The following is a 14,437-nucleotide window of genomic DNA, read 5'->3' as shown; positions in this document are numbered from 1 at the left end:
AAGGAGGTGTTACAGATGTTGTTGCTTGATCTGGACAGCTTCAATGAACCATATGGAAGGTGTCTGGATGCTTGGAGTGGATTGAAAACACCTGGAGTAGTTGGAGGTACCCGATCTGCAGTTAAGCCTAAGTGTGAATCGAGCTCTATGATTCTGATGTTTCAGGTTGGTGATGAGTGTTTAGATAGCTTATATGTGATATATGTGAGGTGTGGGAAGTGTTAATTTGGACAGAAATGATCTGGAATGAAAATTGGCATGATAAGGCTCTTTATGTGTTCATATGGAGGTTGAAGAGTGAATCTGAGTTTTGGGGTGATTTGGGGTGTGTGAGTGGTTCAAACACATCCCATATGATGTTTATGAGTTGCTAGAACCATCACTTTGGCCATAACTTCAAGGGTTTGGAGGTTGAGTTTTCTACCTCTTTGAAAACTATGAAACTTGCAATTCAAGAAAGAAGAGAGAAAACCTATAATTGTGAGGTTTTGGTGTGATTTTGAATGAGGTAAGGACCTCTATTTATAGGCCAAAGTTTCTGAATACAAAGCTCTTGCAAGTTGATCAAGAATGATGATTTGGCTTAAGAGATAAAAAGGAATCTTTCACATTAAATGCAAATGGTTAAAAGTGACTTAACCATGGTTATTTCTCAAGCTTCTTATCCTCTTCCATTCTGATCTTCTAATCAGAAAATATCTCTCAATTATTGCTCCTATGCATCATTGCTTGGATTATAGGTCATGTAGTCTTGAAACTTAGTGAAAAATGGTGAAAATCCAAGTGAAAAAGATCACTAAATGCATAATTCAAAACCATAGCTACACTCCATATTTTTTCTTGCTCTTGGACATTTTGGAAAGCTCATATTACACACTTCAAAACCCTAGTTGAAAGTTTCTTCAAGATCCTTAAGGAAGTGGGTGAAAAAGATCCATGAACTTTGAGAAAAATGAAGTTTCAAGTGAAATTTTCCAAAGATGCCAACTTTGAAGCTCCATATCTCTTAAATGGTTGATCTTATGGAAAAAATTTATATGTGTCAAAGTTGTTTATTGGATCAAAATCTACAACTTTCATGTTGGAAGTTTATTTCAGTTTGTAGGTGAAATTTTGAGTTATTCCCCTCCAAAGTTTGGAAAAAACCATGAAAAACACTTAGAAAAATTTTCCAAGTATGAAAGTCAAACTTTTGACTTTTTGATTCTTGGTTGATTTTCTTGATTTTTCTTGATCAAATGACTTCATATATCATATATTGATGATTCAAAACTTCAAAAGTCATGGTTGACCAAAATTCCCCAAAAGTCAATGGTGATCTTGTACAGTTGACTTTTTCAGACGAATCGCGTTTCTGGAGATTTCAAATGAAACAGGCTATCCTCACCATATGAATGGTATGAATGGATAACATTGAAGCATTAGAGGATATTGAGCCATGGTTTGAGTTGTGGCACCATGTCCTGATTAAAAAGTCAGTGGTTCAGTGAATTAGGTCAAAAACCCTAATTGTCGACCTGATGAAATTGATGACTGTGGATCTTGAATTGAGATGTAATTTCCATTGTATATTGTCATAGGTATTATTTGAGGATGATTGAAATCTTTGATTGGCTTCCTGGGGGTTTTTAGGGTTTCCCAAATGTGATCCCTGATTTCAGTCCCTGATAGTTCAAAACCCTGATCTGAGGATTTGTCTGATCAATCTTTGTGTAGGAGATGTTATGAGCCAATGGATTAGGTCAAAATGATGCACTTGAGGTCTTGATATCATGTCCCAAGCCATTAGGTCAAATTCTGAGCAAAAGTCAGGAGTATACTATCTTCAGTCAAAACCCTAATCTGGTTGGTTCAGAGCCTTTGAGATTGTTGAAATGAATCTCTGAGGACCAAATGTTGATTATTGATGAAGATGATTCTTTTGAGATGAAGGGAGAACAAAACCCTAATTGATTGTTACTTGTACTGATGAGTGATTTCCAGATTAAATCCTGCTGAGTCACAAGTAACAAACACAAGCTATGCAATTTGTTAGAGATGCAAATGATGCATATGCAAATGATATGAGGTGGTATCTTAGGTCAAAAATTGGGGTATGACACAATGGTCACTTCTTTTTTGTCTTCTTCAGAACCCAAGTTGATCTTTTCTAGAAGCTCTTTGTGAGGCAGAATGGCTCTTTCCTCGTGCTTAAGTAATCGAGAGATCTCGTCCGGGATCTCCTCTTCTTCCTCTTCTTCGGCTTCGAACACAGGAAACTCAAAGTTGGGAGAGGGCATAGGGTTATTGCATTCAATGGGTTTATCAGTAGTAAATCTGCACATATGATTTATATTTATTTCAGAAAATTTATGAATGCAAGAGTGTATGCAGATTTTTTTTGAAAAGTTTTTTTCTTGGTTTTGTTTTTGGTTTTTTAGGATTACCATTTCCAGAAAAAAGCAAAAAAATAAAACACATAGTGTAGGGAATTCAAAATGACGCTTTATTTATGATTCATTTTTGAAACAAAGCCCTAAACACAAACTCATTTGTCTTGGGCGGGACAAAGAGGGAAACTTTTAAAACAAAGCCCTATACACAAAGTTATTTGGGCAAAACAAAACATTTAAAAGCAAAGCCCTATAAAACATCTCTCTGCTTTGGGCCAGGCAGGAGGTCAAAATAACAGCGAGGTGATTACTTTGAGCGGCGAACAACATTCGGAACGTCGACAGCTTTCCAGTAGCAACGAACTCCTCTGTGCATTATGTATTCAGGAAAATTTCCCTCGGAATTATCTTCAGTTTTGACATTGACCGCTGGTCGAGCAGGATTTGAAGGTCCTGGTTTGTCAACCTTGTTCTTTGTAGAGTTGAAACGGTCTTCTTCTACTTCTTGAAGAGCATAAGACGAGTCACAATCTTCAGAATTTTCAGGATGTATTTCCCAGTCTTCAGGATGAAGAGACTCATTGTCAGCGACACTTTCCGAGTCAGTTGCGGGACCATCTTCCCCTTCATCTTTAAAAATGGCATTTATGTGATAATAACCATCTTTAGGATTATGAACCTTGGCAGATGCATTGAAGTTGAAATCTTCAGTAATTTCAGGCTGCTGACAAAATTGACAGGGTTGATAAGCCTCTTCTGGTTGACTATTATATTCAAAGGAATCTCCCCATCCAGTTGGTTGGATATCTTCAATCGCAATCTTTGAACTTTCAGGTGCAGTGTATTTCACCATATAATCATATTTTCCACTTGGTTGTCCCAAGGTGTCCCAGATTTCTGCAGGAACAGGCTCAGTTTCTTTGCCATTGGATTCTTCTGAAGGAGGATATGGTTCTTCCTGAGATATATATCCCGAGTCATTGAGATAACATTTCCATTCTTCTTCAGGATCGGGTAAACCTTCTTCGATGCATTCTTCGATAAGGACATTGACCTCTTGAGGAATTGGATTGAGGAACCCTCCACTAATGAATGTTTCTTTGATCGGACGAAGGGTTTCATCCTTCTTGGTGCAGTTTGAGAATGTTGGTGAACATCCGAGACCTGTTCTAGCTTCATTCTTGGTAGGGATCACAACTTGCCCCCAGCCAGTGGTAGTTCCATCTTTCACTACTTTTACGGCCTCTTTGTAAGAAGAGATTGATGCTTTCTTTTTGGAAGATTCGTCTTCTAAAGAGAGACCTTGGAACGGCGTTCCTTCCACATCATCAGCACTTATGAAAGAGAAATTGGATAAATGGCTCACCATCAAGGCTTGTTCTCCACTTATTGTTACCAATTTTCCATTTGTTACAAATTTTAACTTTTGATGGAGCGTAGAAGTTACTGCCCCTACTTCATGGATCCATGGTCGTCCTAACAGACAGCTATAAGCAGCTTGAATGTCCATGACCTGGAAGGTGATTTGAAATGTATGTGGACCAATTGTCATGGGAAGGTTGACTTCGCCGATAACAGATTTTCGCGAACCATCAAATGCTTTGACTACTACACCACTGAACTTCATAGGCATTCCTTGATAAGACAAGCGAGCAAGAGTCGTCTTTGGCATCACATTCAAGGAAGATCCGGTGTCTACCAACACATTGGACAAAGAGTCTGACTGACAGTTCATAGAAATGTGCAAAGCAAGATTGTGATTTTTACCCTCCTCGGGGAGTTCTTCATCACAGAAGCTTAAATTGTTACAAGCTATTATGTTGGCTATTATCCCATCAAAATGATCAACAGTCACATCATGATCTACAAAAGCCTGATCCAAAACTCTCATCAGGGCTTCCCTATGGGCTTCTGAATTCAACAGCAATGAAAGTATTGAGATTTTTGAAGGAGTCTGCATAAGCTGATCCACAATCTTATATTCACTTCTTTTGATAAGTTTCAAAATTTCATCAAAGTCAGGATTGACATTGGTTCCACTGGATTGACCAACATCAGTGTTCGTATTACTGACAGGAGTTTCCACAGGATTCCCCACTGGTGTACCAACAGGATTTTGCCCAGTTGCAGGAGTAACAGGCTGCTTTGGAGGTAGTGGAGTATACACACGTCCACTTCTTGTTACACGACTTACATCAGCAATGTTTACAACGGATGAGAGAGTAGGTAAAGGAACTTCTTGTCCATTCTTTATCATTGTTGCACTGTAATTGTATGGAACTGCCTTGTCAGAGTCATAAGGAACAGATCCAGGTAGACAAATGATCAAAGGAGCAACAGGAACCTTCGGCTTGTTGTAAGTAACTTCCATGCGCTCAGGCATGTTGAAATGAGGAACGATGACGTTAACTGTAGGCATTTCCGAGTTGATATCTGAGACTAAAAGCTCATGCGGATAACATCCTATCATGTTAACTTCATTTTCATCCCTATTTCTGTAGATCTGAATAGTACCATTATCCAACAGTACTTGGAGATCTCTTCTCACAATCGAACATCCGTGAGGATCTACACAACATATGCTACAGGAACCATAGTGATGCTGGCGAAAACTCGGCCCTCGACAGAGAGTGGCGTGCATTTGTACCAAATCGGCTCTTGAGAAATTGATATTATAGACTCGGTACGGACCAGGACATCCGTACACCATGTTTACAACATGCCCTCCATGATTGGGCAGCGGATTTGCTTGCACATTAGGATTCAAATTTCTGAAAGAGAGGAGATTATATCTAACCAACCTCTGAACTTCATATTTCAAGGCTATGCAATGCTCAAGATCATGGCCAGGTGCTCCTTGATGATAAGAGCATGAGACCTCAGCTTTGTACCACCATGGGAGTTTCTCAGGTACGGGTGGTGGCGCTTTAGTTTGAACAAGACCTCTTTCAATCAAAGCAGGGTACAATTCTGTGTAGGTCATTGGAATCGGATCAAACTGTGGAGCTCTTTGTACACGATTCTGATTATTGTTAAGCTGCTGAGCCTGTTGTCGAGGTTGTTGTTGCTGAAACTGAGGAGTGAATCCCGGATTTGGTGTTGTGTTAACGACTGGTGTGATAGAAGCAACCTGTCGCTGACGATTGACATTTCCTCTTGGCCTCCCTTGGGATACCATGTCAACACTTTGTTCTTTCTTCTTTGGGAAACCATTTCCGAACTTTTTGGTTCCACTTGAAGATCCACCTTCTTTAGTCAGACGTCCGGTTCGGACTCCTTCTTCTAGACGCATCCCCATGTTTACCATTTCGGTGAAATCACTTGGAGCACTAGCAATCATGCGTTCATAATAAAACGGACTGAGAGTATTCAAGAAGATCTTTGTCATCTCTTTCTCTTTTAACGGTGGATTAATCTGAGCAGCAGTTTCTCTCCATCGTTGGGCGTATTCTTTGGAAGCTTCATGGTCTTTCTGAGCCATGGATCGAAGCTGATCTCTGTCTGGAGCCATATCCGAGTTATACTTGTATTGTCGGACAAAGGCCTCACCTAGGTCATTGAATGTTTGAATATTGGTGCTATCCAAACCTGTGTACCACTTCAGTGCGGCACCAGTCAAACTGTCTTGAAAGTAATGGATGAGCAACTGATGATTATCTGCATAAGTAGACATTTTTCTGGCATACATCACAAGATGACTTTGTGGACAAGAACTACCTTTGTACTTCTCAAAGTCAGGGACCTTGAACTTAGCCGGTATTTGTACACTGGGAACCAAACATAGTTCCTGGGCATTCTTTCCAAACAAATCTTTTCCACGGATAGCTTTAACTTCCAACTGCATCTTGTTAAACTGCTCTTGGAGATCTCCCACACGATTACGCTGATTTGTGCTATCACCTTGATCATGATAAATCTCATTGCCATCATAAGGAACAGTGTGAACCGTAGGGGTCGGAACCGTCATAGTGGGTTGAGAAAGTGCCATAGTGATTTGGGAAAAAGTTACCCCTGAATGTGGAATAAACGCCGAACCTTGTGCAGCAGGCGCTTCAGTTGTAGCTGTTCGAACCCTAGAAACATTATGGCGGAAACCTGTACCGAAGCTGAAAGGCGTGCCCCAACCTTCTGGCATGGAGAAAGATGGAATACCGAACGCAACTGTAGAAACTGGAGTAGTGACTTCAGATGTTACCGTCGCTTGGCTGTTGGGTGGCGGCGGCTGATTCTGTGCGGCCATTAAGGAGTCAACCAGAGTAGTGAGACTTTCCAACTTTTCCTGAAGGGTGGTCACTGTACCACGAAGCTCAATATTCTCTTGTTCAGAACTTTCCATTATTCTTCTTCTGCTTGAACGAGTATTGTATCTGTGATCTGATTGCGAGCGCGGTCGAGAAACTTTGAGACGCGACAGCTTGACGATCTAATGGAGAAAGATCCAAAAGATAAGACTCTATATAGCAGACTCGATATGCAGAATGATGTATGCAAAAAGAAATTTATGATTTTTCCAAATATTTTAAAGATTATTTTCTTGCAAACATTTGAACACAAACAAATCTTTTATTCATTCATTTTTTTTATTGCAATAATGGGAAATGTTACAACATTGGAGCGTAGCTCCTTACAAAAGCAAATGATAAATAAAAAGCTAAACAATCCTAAGCATCTTCATCAGACGAAGAACCAAATGCATTGTGCAGCTTGAGCTTCATGATTTCTTTCCCATAGTGAGCTTTCAACTTGGCCTTTTCAGCTCTCAGCTTGTCAACCACATTCTTCCAATTGTCAGGTATCGGAGCGTTGCTTGTTGAACCTTCAAGGTTTCTCTTGCTTTCTTTGATGTACCTTTTGATTGCAGCGTCTTTCTGACGAATCTTCTCATCTTTGCTCATGAGCCATCCATCTTGACGGTAAAGAGTTTCTTCGTGATCTTTCACTCGTTTCTTCAACCTTCTGTTTTCCACATCGGTCTTACGAAACTTTTCTTCCCAAGCATCTTTCTCTATCCTCATCTTGGCTAAAGTGTCTTGGTATTCCTCCATAGTGGGAATGTTGGGCAATTGAGATACTGCAGGGAACATGGGTTTTTCATAAACATAAGGCATTTGAAACTCCTTTGCTCTTCTCTTTACCCAACAGGTATAGGTGTCCACGGCAATGCAATTTCTCGCTTCACCTTTTTCTTTCCATCGGACTTCGTACCAAGCTCTCACCATTCTTGTTTTCAACCTTTGAGGATCATCCCCTTCTTTGTAAAAGTAGCATTCCACTGCGAGACCAAAGGGTTTAGCTGAATTTGCATACCCCAGTTGTAGTCGGGCTAAAATCGGATTGTAGTTAATTCCTCCTTGTGTACCAATGAGGGGTACGTTGGCGAACTCTCCACAACTTTCAATGGTTTCTGTACCACAGTGAGCCAAGGTATACCAACGGATATCATTATTAGTAAGAGACATAAGTCTTCGAGGCCAACACAAGCCTTCTCGGTTTTCCTTGAAAATAGGAGACTCAGGTAAGTGTGAAACAATCCATTTGAACAACAAAGGTGCACAACATACAATGATTCCACCGCCTTGGCGATTCCTATGATGGACAGAGAAATACATGTCACTAAGTAAAGTCGGAACAGGATTTCCAATCAGGAAGATCTTTATGGCATTGATATCAACAAAGTTGTCGACATTGGGAAACAGAACCAACCCATAGATGAGCAAGGCTAGTATAGCTTTAAAAGCTATCATGCTACCAGTTTCGATGAAATCAAAGGCTTTCTTTACTAGGAAGTGTGAGGTTAAACCTGGGAGGTTTCCTTTGGTAGTCCAATTATTTTCTACTTCAGATTTCTTCAAGTGGATACTTGCCGCAATGACGTGTGACTTAGGAATGGCTTCCAAACCATTGAAGGGTATTTTGTCAGACACAGGAATACCTAAAAGATTGGCATATTCTTCCAAGGTCGGTACCAACTGGTAGTCTGGAAAGGTGAAACACCGGTAGACGGGATCATAGAACTGAACCAGAGTTTTGAGAAGTCCTTCATCAACATGAGTATTCAGGATAGGCAAAAGCTTTCCATAACTTTTCCTAAAATTAGAAGGATCTTGTACAGAAGATGCTAACTCTATCAGTCTTTCTACATCAGACGCTTTAAAACCGTACTTCTTGGTATGCCTCTTTACCTCTGCCATAACTTAATCCTAATGTTTGCAAAGAAAATTTCTCTAAATCTTTGGAAAAATCATGTTTTTTATGGAAAAAGATGGTTTTTTTTTTAATGAATGTATGAATGCGTGGATGCATGAATGTCACATATTCAAACATGGTAAAGCAAACATGGTAACACAAACATGGTAACGCAAACATGGTAACACAAACATGGTAACACAAACATGGTAACACAAACATGGTAATTCAAACAAGTTCAAAGGTCCAGCGTCACGAGCATGAGGTCAGAGAACCAAAAATGGGATAGTTCTAGTTAATCACCTGTACAACATGTTCTACTGATACGTCAGAGTCTACATTTTTCTTTCGGATATTACCGGCTTTCCACAATTCATCTCATGAGCCAGTAATATTCTCAAGAAAAACTCGTCTGAGTGTGGTTCTCCGCATGACAACTATCCAAGTCTTCACCTGGATCGTTTCTGCACCACGTCCTAATAAGGCCAGGATGGGTTGGGGTTCTACGGCCAACTCAGCTTCTACAGTTCAATGCAGCAATAATGTTTTCGCTACGAAACATGCTAAACATATATTACCAACAAGGAACCTCCACTGAGCGGAAGGATTCTCACGTGCGCCTGCACATGACTATACCCTCCACCTAATTTCTTATGTGTACTTAATCCGGGTTAGGATTTGTCCATAATGTATCACTTGTAACAGAACCACGCAAGTAACAGAACCAGAACCACACATATAACAAAAAATGAAATGAAAAATAAAGCAAATAGAATTAACCCTTCCTTTGGAAACAATAAAAAGATTGTCCCCAGTGAAGTCGCCATTTTTCTGTCGCGGGCGAAAAATCGTTTTGTTCCTCTTTTTTGTGGGATGAGACACCTGATGCCTTCTTAGGGCTCGAGTGCTCATAAAAAATGATTTTTCTTTTGTTCCGACCAAACTTTTTATTATTTCCAAAGGAGGAAAAGGAAAAAAGCTGCAATAACCTAAAAGTGGGGAGAGATCTTGGGTAAGAGGGTTGGTTATACGAAGGGAAGGTATTAGCACCCAACGTATCTATAGTACTCTATAGGTTTCTTTGCTTTGTTTTTCATTCCATGTTATTGAGAGGTTCTTGTGAGATAGGTGGGACCTAAGGTGTTTGTTTGATTATGCTCGCAAAGATCATCGCGATCCTCTGCATACATATCCCTTAGAGGGAATCAGAGCATCTGTAGCTCGGGTCTACGGGTGATAAGGTTTGAATGGTTTTTTTTGTTTTGTTTTGCTCGCCAAGGATCGACCTTGTGCCTACGTATTCTCAAAGGGATGTTGAGAAAGTCAGAGCAATCGTAGTTCCCACTTATGCTAGTGGAAGCAAAGGAAAAGAGACAAATGTCGTCTAAATGCTAGATGTATCTAATCTATATCATCACATACATCTGTTTGTTTTTGTTTGAAAATCTTTTCATTATAAGCCCGGGGCCATGCCACTTAGGGTGCTTAGAATGATAAAGATGTTTTTTGTTGTTTAACCAGCCTTGTGGCAAAAGTTTCAATGAAGTCAGCCTTGTGACAAAAACTTTGATTAATCAGCCAGCCTTGTGGAAAAAGTTTCAATGAAGTCAGCCTTGTGACAAAAACTTTGATTAATCATCCAGTACGGTGGTAAAACAGTTTAATTGATTAGCCAGCCTTGTGGCAAAAAAGTTTGATTGATTGATTGATTGTTTGTGATGATATAGAAGAGATACTCCTATCATAGAGATGATAAATGTCTAATCTCCTAGGGTATTTGATTTGGATATTGGGGATGCTTATAAGAAGCCCGTGGGTCCTTGTATGAAGCCCAAGAGGAGGCTATCCGAGGGTCCTTGCATTGTAAGCCCAAGAGGAGGCTATGGGAGGGACAATCCAGGGTCCTTGCATTGTAAGCCAAAGAGGAGGCTATGGGAGGGTCACTCGTTTGTACAAAGCCCAAGGGGAGGCATGGTATAGTTGGTTTGAGATCTTAGAGCGATTTCACCGGGAAACCATACTCTATGTCCTAACCTAAACTAGGGAGATTCTTTGCACGAAGCCCAATAGGAGGCTATGGGGAACCTAGTGTTGTACTAAGTTGAACAAGTATATATAACACAATCACAAGTATGAACAAGTACGAACAAATATGAACAAGTACATGAACAAATATGAACAGTTATACATATATGACAAAGTGTGTGTATATAATGGAGTTTATGAAGGAAATATACCTGTAAGCATGATCCATTTGTATACACAGGGGTTCGGGACTCACACTCGGGGAGAAGTCCACTTGAATTTATTCAAAGCTATGTAAACAGGTATTTACAAAGGGGCTTGGGACTTATACCTACATGGAGGCCCATGGTATTTTTGGGAAGATTTAAAGAAAACCTTCATTTTTTGATTTGTTGTTCGAAGTTAAAAAACAGATTGAGATATGTACAAAAAGGCGTACAATGAAATACCTAATTTCATGTACAGGAATGGGTATGTACAAAAGGGGCTTGGGACTTATACCTACATGGAGGCCCATGGTATATTGAAAAGTTTTGTTTCTTTGAAGTTTGGTTGTTTTGAAAATGATTTGAAAATTGTTTGAAAAGATTTTATTTTGAAGAAGTTTTATTGTTTAAAAAACTGTACAAAAAGAAAAGAAATGGGACTTACACTCTCTAATATTCGAGAGGCCCCACATCGTTTTGGAAATGAGTTGAAATGATTTGAAAGTGAATTGATTACTGTTGTGAAAACAGTTGATTGAAAATGAAGTTGAATTGATGAAAACAGACAAGTAATTCGTTTCTACAGTTATGGAGTTTTAGGCTTACCTCGAAGAATGAGAAATTTGGATTTCTGAGTTTGAGGTGTTACCGTGATCCTCAAGTGATATGCTTGGAATAAATTAGGATCTCAACAGATATTAAGCATCCACACCAGCAGAATAGAACGTCGGATAAGCTCACAGCTTACAACATTCTTTGATCATCCAGTAATTGTTTAAGGAGTTCTACAGCAAATGGAAGACCAAACAAACAGAGAACAACAGAGAAATAATCTCGAAGTCTCGGATGAAGTTAGAAAATTCAAGTAATGTGCAACAGTAACCAATTAGAAATTTAAATGATTAACTACACAAAATAATATGAAATTATCAAATTCAAATGAAAATTAATTCTAAGAGAAGATATTTTTTTTGTAGTTTTTTCCATGAAAAGATAAAATTAATTAGAAACACAAACTTAAATATGCATCTAATATATTTTGTTGTTTTTTTATGAGAAGAAGAAAATAATTAGAAACATAAATAAAAATATGTATCTAATATATTTTTGGAGTTTTTAATAAGAATTAAAAAAAAAACACACTTATTAACATATGAAAATATCAAAAACATATTTTTGTCATTTTTTTAATAAGGATTAAGAAAAATCAAATTAAATCCTATATTAAAATATTTAATCTTTTCTTCATGAAAATAAAAGAAACTAGAAGAAAATTGAAATAAGAATAAGAGAAAAAATAAGATTGGGCCAGGGGGTTTGAAATTCGTATGGAGGTGCAGGCCCAACATGTAACAAAAGCTGAATGAGTAAATAAAAAAAAAAAGAAAGTTGGGCCGGACCGGGTCGGGTCAGGTGGAACCCGGATCCGCCTAAGCTTAGCACAAGAGTTGGGTTTTGAGAAAACCCTAAAAACAACACATGGAGGCAGCGCCTCTGTATCTCTCTCCTTTCCTCTTACGATAAAACAAAAACTAGAAGAAAGAAAAACGCTCTTCTCTCTCGATCCTCATGGCTATCTCTCGATTGCTCATAGCGAACAACAACAGCACAACCGCGCTCTCTTTGCTCACGTTTGAACGATAACAACAACGAAGATTACGGTTCACTTGTTTAGTAAACAACACCACTGATCTTTCTTGGTTTTAACAACAATCAGAAACTTCCAGCGGCCATGGAAGGAGAATCAGAAGAAAAACCCAGGTATGTTCCTCTTAATTTCGTTTTCACTTTTATTTAACAATATAGTAACAACAACTTCTCACTCGGTTCATCTCTTAGCGTGAGCTCTCTCAGAAACAACAACAAACTAATGTTCGATGCTACCTCTCTCGCGAAGAACAGTGACAACAACACCTTCTCAGGGTGCTTTCGGTTCTCTCATGTTCAAGGTAACACAGATCATTTTTTACAGTTTCTTAAAACCAATTCATTTTTCAATTTTATGATCATGGTCAATTGATAGCTCACTCCCTGTTTCGATTCTGCTCACAGTGAACAAAAACAAGAACTTCCGGCCTCTTTTGATTGAAGACAAACTCAAGGTTTGTTCTTCAATTTCTTTATCATGGTGCCAATAGTTTTTTTTATGACATAGCAGTAATAACATATGCTCTCTGTTTTTCGGTTTCAGACAATTCAACAATTAACAGCAATATTGAGCGTGAGGTATGAAGATAACTTACCTGCGGCTAGAAGATTTTAGCCGGATTAGTGTTGCAGGTATGTGTCGGTTGCTCTGCTTCTGAAATTCTGCTTCTGAAATTGGCTATGATTACTGCGTTTCTGTTGTAAGTGATTGTTGATTCTGAGTCGCAAATCTGAACTGCTGCTACGTTGCTGTTACGGCTTCAAACTCACCATGAATTGTTGCTGTGATTGATTATGAACCGTGGTTTGTTTCTGTTGCTACTGTTATTGTTGTTGCTGCAGGTATAACACTGATTAATGGAAATATTGAGAGTAAGAGTGAAATTAGCTTACCTACGGCGAGGAGGTTTTCGCCGGATTATTGTTGAGGTATGCCTTGAATTCTTTATTGTTACTAACAACCTTGAATTGTTACTAACAATTTCTCTAACAACTTGCTTGTTGTTGTAGGATCCTTTGATGAAGATGACACCACCTCTTTGGATATTAGGGAGACTTGAAGATGGACTTCAAGTTGGAACTCTCCACCAAGGTATGAAGAATTTCTTCTTCACTCCCCTTCAAGAACTATGTAGCTAGAAATTCTTATTTTTTCCAAGTAGTTTTCTTTGGTTTGAAGAATTTCTCCTTCTAACAAAGTAACATGAAAACTATAAGAGAAGAGGAAGAAGTGAGAAAGCTAGTAGTATAGTAGCTTTGGTGTGATTTTCTTCAATGAGAGAACTTCCTATTTATAGGCAAAGTTAAGGGAGTGTTTGGCAATTGGTAATCTTGATTGGCAAGTTTCAATCATTGGAAGATAAGAAAAAGAATATATTCTTCATCATTGCAAGAATAAAAAATAAGAATAAGAATATTCTTATGCAAAGATATTTTTCATGATATAAGCCATGTGTGTAAATTTTTATGTCATTTTATGATATCTCTAAGTTGCATAATTTTATGACATAAAAATCTCTCTTTGGCTTTCTTTGACTTTTGCTAATTTCACCCCTCTTTTTGTTTCTTTTTTTTCATGTTGCATGAGGACCTTGAAGAAAAGCATGAAGAAATTTGATCTTGAAGAATGAAGACTTGAAGAATTCAAGAATTGCATTTGAAGTTTTATTTTTTTCTTTTCCTTGTAATTCCAACTTTGTATGAATGAAACTTTGTATTCTTGCAAATGAATGGAATTTTGTAATTCTTGAATTTTGGATAAAGTCCACTTGTAAATCATTTGAAATTTAGAACTTTGTTCATGTAAAGGAACTTCACTTGTAATGTTTGAATTTCTCTTAGAATCCTTGAATGGAAAATGTATGAAACATGAATATTTCTTGAATGAATTTGAATGCAATTTCTATGTCTAGAATCAATTCTTGAATTCCTTTGAATGATTCTTTGAAGAATGTTCTTGCACCAATGGACTTTTAATTCTTGAATTTATGGTTTTAGAAC

General features: G+C 38.3%; 1 long non-coding RNA gene across 1 annotated transcript; it reads left to right on the top strand.

The window, feature by feature from the left end:
• The first annotated feature begins 12,663 nt into the window (after window positions 1-12,663).
• LOC131657015 (uncharacterized) lies at window positions 12,664-13,561 on the top strand. Its single transcript, XR_009300424.1, has 5 exons — window positions 12,664-12,738; window positions 12,842-12,891; window positions 12,981-13,069; window positions 13,280-13,366; window positions 13,448-13,561. It is a non-coding gene; the product is annotated as an uncharacterized LOC131657015 (long non-coding RNA).
• Window positions 13,562-14,437: the final 876 nt, after the last annotated feature.

This window comes from Vicia villosa, linkage group LG3, assembly GCF_029867415.1.
Source record: "Vicia villosa cultivar HV-30 ecotype Madison, WI linkage group LG3, Vvil1.0, whole genome shotgun sequence".
In the NCBI taxonomy this organism is placed as follows: Eukaryota; Viridiplantae; Streptophyta; class Magnoliopsida; order Fabales; family Fabaceae; genus Vicia; species Vicia villosa.
This window is presented reverse-complemented; position numbering and strand designations above follow the sequence as displayed.